Genomic DNA, 6,397 nt, shown 5'->3' with positions numbered 1-6,397 from the left:
CTCATTGTCTCTTATACCTCATCTTTTTATATCTATAGATTGAATAACTTTTTGTTACTGCTTAATGTCCAGTGGCTATTATTTCATACATGTATATGCGAGAACAAAATACCAATCAGTGTAATGAAGCTATATATGTGACGGATGCATTGCTCTATTCAACAATTATATCAATCATTTGGTTGATTTCTACTTAAAGCCAGCAAACTGTATAACAACACTACTCAGTTATTTCTTTAGCTAACCTGGCCCGAAGAGCCAAGTGAGCTTATGCCATCACTTGGCGTCCGTCGTCTTCCGTCGTCTGTCGTCGTCTGTCGTCGTAAACTATTTCAAGAATCTTCTTCTCTGAAACTACTAGGCCAAATACTTCCAAACTTTAACTGAATGTTCCTAAGAATATCTAGTTTATAAATTATATCCGAAGTTTTGATCTATCAACCAACATGGTCGCCATTGCTAAAAATAGAACATAGGGGTCAAATGCAGTTTTTGGCTTATATCTCAAAAACGAAAGCATTTAGAGCAAATCTGACATGGAGTAAAAATGTTGATTAGGTCAAGATCTATTAGCCCTGAAATTTTCAGAGGAATCAAAAAACCAATTGTTGGGTTGCTGCCACTTAATAAATTGGTAATTTTAAGCAAAATTTGCAGTTTTTGGTTATTTTCTTGAATATTATTATAGATAAAGATAAACTGTAATCAGCAAAAATGTTCAGCAAAGTAAAATCTACAAATAAGATATAATGACCAAAATTGTAAATTGACCCCTTAAGGAGTTATTGGCCTTTAAAGACAATTTTGTACAATTTGTTCATCATATTTGTTAACTTTCAAAAATCTTCTTCTCTGACAGTACTGAACCAATTGCAGGTAAACTTATGCTAAATGATTCTAAGGGTATCTTGTATAAAGTTTGTGTTTTGTAAAAAACATGGCCGCCATGGCTAAAAATAGAACATAGGTTAAAATGCAGTTTTTGGCTTGTATTTCAAAAACTAAAGCATTTAGAGCAAATATGTTGAGTTTAAGTGTTTATTAGGTCAAGATCTATCAGCCCTGAAATTTTCAGACAAATCGATACTCATTGTGGGGTTGTTGCCACTTAATTGGTAATTTTAAGCAAATTTTGCAGTTTTTGGTTATTATCTTGAATATTATTATAGATAGAGATAAACTGTAAACAACAAAAATGTTTATCAAAGTAAGATCTACAAATAAGTTTAATGACTAAAAATGCCAGTTGACGCCTTAAGGAGTTATTGCCCTTTAATGATAATTTTACACAATTTTTCATTGTTTTCTAACTTAAAAAAACTTTTTCTCTTAAACTACTGAACTAATTTCACTTTAACTTAAAACTTAACGATCCTTAGGGTAACTTGTATTAATTTGTGTTTTTTATACCCCCCAAAAAACAAAGTTTTGGGGAAGTATATAGGAATCACCCTGTCCGTCCGTCTGTCTGTCCATATGTCTCGTAAACGCAATTCCTCCTTAATGGATGGACAAACTTCACACAGTTGTAGTACACAACCTGAGGATGTGCATGAAGGAAAATATTTCTGGTCGGAATTATTTTAAGGGAGATAATTGATTTTACTTAGTTAAATATAGCTATAAATGGCAACAAGTCTGTAAGCACAACTACTCCTAAACAGATTAATCAATATTGATGAAACTTTACACAGTTTTTGTACACAACCTGTAGATGTGCATGAAGGAAGATATTTCTGGTAAAGAAATTTTCAAGGGAGATAAGCACAACTCCTCCTAAATGACTGTACCAATATTAATTAAACTTTACACAGATCCAGTACATGACCAGAGAATGTGCATAAAGGAAGATATTCTTGGTCTGAAATATTTGAAGGGAGATAATTAACTTAATTTATTTAGATTTAGTTATTTTTTTGGTTTCTACACACTGACTTAAAATATGCAAAGAGAGATAACTTTAATTATTATTAATTTTAAATGTTCTTTCATTTCCCTTTACTTCAAGAAGAATAGCCAATGTTGCTAGGGGTAAAATGCATTAATTTTGCCTGTGAAGAAAATATGACAGATACAAAGAATGTTTGAATGGCATATTTTAGCACACACTGAAAAGCAAAAATAATCATTGATGAATCATGATTTAAACAAAAAAATTGAAGGTGAGCGATTCAGGCTCTTGAGAGCCTCTTGTTTTCTTTTCGATTACTACGTAACAAAAAATATTTAATATAGCTTCATTTGAATGCCTTAAACTTTTAGTTTAAACAATATTTATTCAGATAAATCAACATTAAACATATTATACAATGAAATAATATTAAGGATTCAGAAACAAGCAATTTGCTTTTAAAATCTGTCTCCCTTTATAGACATAATACACTTATTGAACAATACATAAATATAAATACTGGCATGCTCTGTAATAAATATATGAATATGAAAAAGGTGAAAAAGGAAGAAAAAAAATTCATGAGAAAAATAAAATAAAAATAATAATAAATAAACGTGAATAATTGTAATTTATACAGTGTGAAATGCTAGGGTTCCTATTGAGTGATGAGGCATTAACATCAAGGGTTAAAACGTTTACTTTTAATAATATATTTTTGCACCAAACTGAATAAAATACTATTTTGCTCATCTGAAAGTACCGTTGATCCAAAAAGCAAAGTTTTTATGTTTACTTGGGCAGGAAGACCTGAAATAGAATCTAATAGTTCATGTCTTAAATTAATGTATATAGGACAAGATAACAGAAAGTGAGTATTTGTTTCTACATCACCACAACGACAATTTGGAGAGTCTACTAAATTACGAACGAAAAGGTGAGAATTCAAAGAACTTGACTCCATTCTTAAGCGAGCATGAAGAATTTGACCAAAACGATGTCCTATATAATAATACGTTGGGACCTTACTATTTTGGGTACTAATTTGTTTTTTGAATAATGATAGAGATTCACATTTTCTTATGTTTAAGTTAAGAGTGTTCCATAGTTTTGTTGTTGCAGGGATGAAATATTCAGAATATAAACGGGTCCGTGTGTTGACTTGGGTAATATTATTTCTTTGTCTTGTATTATGATCATGCCTACTTCCTACTGAATCAGGCAATACGTCTCTTAAATACTCTGGAGTTTTATTATTCAAAATTTTATGATAATGGATAAGTCTATGATTGCGTCGTCTTTCAGATAACTTTTCCCATCGAGTTTCAATATATAAATTGTTTATACTGGTAAGTTTAGTACCCCCCGTGACGATACGCGCTGCGTCAAGCTGAATATTTTCAAGTTTAGCAATCAAATTCTGATTTTGGGCGTCCCAAACGACATCGGCATATTCGAGAATTGGGCGAACAAATGATATGTAAACTTTTTCAAGTGAAAATCTATCAAGAACATTTTTCATTTTTCTCATTATATTTATTCTTTTGTAAGATTTAGAAACTATATATTCAATATGGTCGTTCCAGGATCCGTTGTTAGAAAAAAAGACACCTAGATGTTTGTGTTTGCTAACCGTTTGTAGCTCTTGGGTATTCATATTTAATGGAGGATGAAAGGGTCTATTTACTTTTTTTGAAATTAACATACTTTTAGTTTTTTGGGCATTAAAATTCACAAGCCATTTTTTGACCAATTATAAATCTTATCTAGATCGTCATTTAAAATTGTAGCTGTTTCTGTTGGATTGTCAACCATAATATATAATGAAGTGTCATCTGCGAATAGCTTAATTTGAGCTTGAATGTCTTCTACAATATCATTTATAACTATAAAAAAAAGAAGAGGGCCTAGAATGGACCCTTGTGGGACGCCTGCATTTACAGGTAACCATTCGGAACATGAACCGTTAATTACCACCCGCTGGACTCTGTTTGTAAGATAATTTTCAAACCACCTTAGTAAAGAACCTGATAAACCCGCTTGTTGAAGTTTAAATAGCAGCCCCTTATGCCAGACTCGATCAAACGCTTTACTTATATCACAGAATACTACCCTTATTTCTTTACCGCTATCTAAAGCCTTACCAAAATCATTTGAAATGTTAATTAATTGATTAACCGCTGAATCCCCCCGTGTGAAGCCTGATTGATTTTTCGTTAAAATATTATTACGCATAAGGTGATTGTAAACATGTTTATATACACATCGTTCCATACACTTTGAAATTACACTCAACAAGGAAATAGGTCTATAGTTTTTAACGTCATTCGGTTTACTATTTTTTATAAACTGGGGTAACATTTGCTCTTTTCCATTGATCTGGAAAAGTAGACGTACTTAACGATAGGTTAAATAGCTTACATAGTGGATACTTCAGAACAGAAGATGCTTCTTTTAACAATTTGGGACTTATTAGGTCTGGGCCAGAAGCTTTTGTGGGATTAACAATTTTCAATATATCTTCAACTTCAGTAACAGTAAGTTCCATATAACCAATGTCATCACTAATAGTTTTAAGTTCTTCAGGTAGCATAGCACTTGAATCATCAATATTTGACTGGGAAGAAAAAAATCGATTAAATTCATTTGCCTTTTCGATTTCATCGGGTTTATATGGCAAAACTCAGATGTTCAAATTTAAAAATTCCTGTAGAAACGGGAAGATGGTCCGGAATTCCAAAAAATGCACGAATTTGTCATCTCTGTGGAAATGGAATAGGAGATGAATTTCATTATCTTTTTAAATGTCAAAAACAAGAAATAAAACTGCTTAGAAATAAATATATACCACAATATTATACTGCAAATCCAACGGAGTACAAATTGAAACAGCTTTTAACATTTTGTCATGTAGAACTTTACAAAAACTTAGCAATATTTTTAAAAATTCTTACACAATACTTGTGATTTATGTTAGTCTGTTTTGAGTCGAATGTTATGGTAGTTTGTAAATTGACATCTTGCTATATTTTACCATGTATGTAGTATTATTATGTTTAGTGTGAATGCATTGAGTATAAACATGTGTATACGTGTATATATGATGTCCTCTTGTACACCTATGTGTCTGAGGTTTATTAATAAAGTATTGTCTATTGTCTGTCTATCAAATATTAAGTTGTTATTAACCATTAATGGAGGTACACTTGCGTCGTTTGCTTTTAATCCGGATATTTGTTTAATATAACCGTTTTCCACCAATTAGTAGTGGACGGGCTACTGTTCATGATTTTTTTAATTAAATTGTTGTTATAATCATCCTTTGATTTTCTTATTAAACTGGTAACTTCATTTCTTATTTTCTTAAATTTTGACCAATCCGATGGGTTATTATATTTTTTAGCCTTTCTGTGGATTCTATTTTTTTTCCTTATCTTTTTTTTAACATCATTTGTTAGCCATGGAGGTTCATTTTTACGAACAGTTATTATTTTATTTGGAATACATTTTTCAGCAGCTTCTATAATAGTTTTTGTTATTTCGGTTGTGAATTGTTCAACGTTATTTAAGTTAATTACGGAATCCCAATTTTTTTCAGATAAAATGTTACGATATCTGTCATAATCTCCTCGATCATATAGCCAAATTTTCCGCTTAAAAGTTTTTTGACGACATTTTGGAAAGTTCAAAAGACTAATTATAGGGCAGTGAAAGCGTATTTGGTCTAATAAAGGTGGCCCGACTCCACAGTAAGTTATTATGTGAGCATCGTTTGTTATAAAAAGGTCTAACAATGATGACGACGATTCAGTAAAGTGAGTAGGTTCATCTATCAATTGAGTAAGACTAAATTGGCTTAACAAAGGTGTAATTTTTGAATTAACAGGGGCTAGTTGGTTATCGTTAAAATCGCCAGTGGCCATTATGTAATTAATAGTATTATCATTAGACGCATATCAAGAGAATATTCAATTTTTTCCCAGATATCTGGTCCACTATTGGGAGGTATATAAAAGGTTCCGAGCAAAGCCTTTTTATCTTTAAATTTAATTTCTAACCATATTGCTTCCAAGCTTTCGCTTTCGAGGTCAATTCGACGTTGAGCATGTATATCATTTTTTACATAAACAATTATCCCCCCTCCAACCTTGTGTGGACCTCTGTCGCGACGGAAGGGGTGCTGGTAATTAAGGATTTCAATTGATTCGTCTGTATGATTATTGTTTAACCAGGTTTCACTAAACGCTAAAATGTCGAAATCAGAATATTCAGCTTGAATCAGATCTATTTTCGGGGCTAGACTTTGTACGTTTAAGTGAAGAATTGAGACTGATTTTGAAAAAAGTTCACCGAAATCCGACATGTCAGTTGAGTTAATTGAACTTTGAGAAGAATCGATATCGTCACTGGGACCTGGATTTACCTCTATTCCTGCTAAGATTAGCAAAATTTGAATAACAAATAGTAAAAATAAAATAATAAATAGTCTAAGATTAACATTTACAC

Source organism: Mytilus galloprovincialis, chromosome 13 (genome assembly GCF_965363235.1).
Source record: "Mytilus galloprovincialis chromosome 13, xbMytGall1.hap1.1, whole genome shotgun sequence".
Lineage (NCBI taxonomy): Eukaryota > Metazoa > Mollusca > Bivalvia > Mytilida > Mytilidae > Mytilus > Mytilus galloprovincialis.
This window is presented reverse-complemented; position numbering follows the sequence as displayed.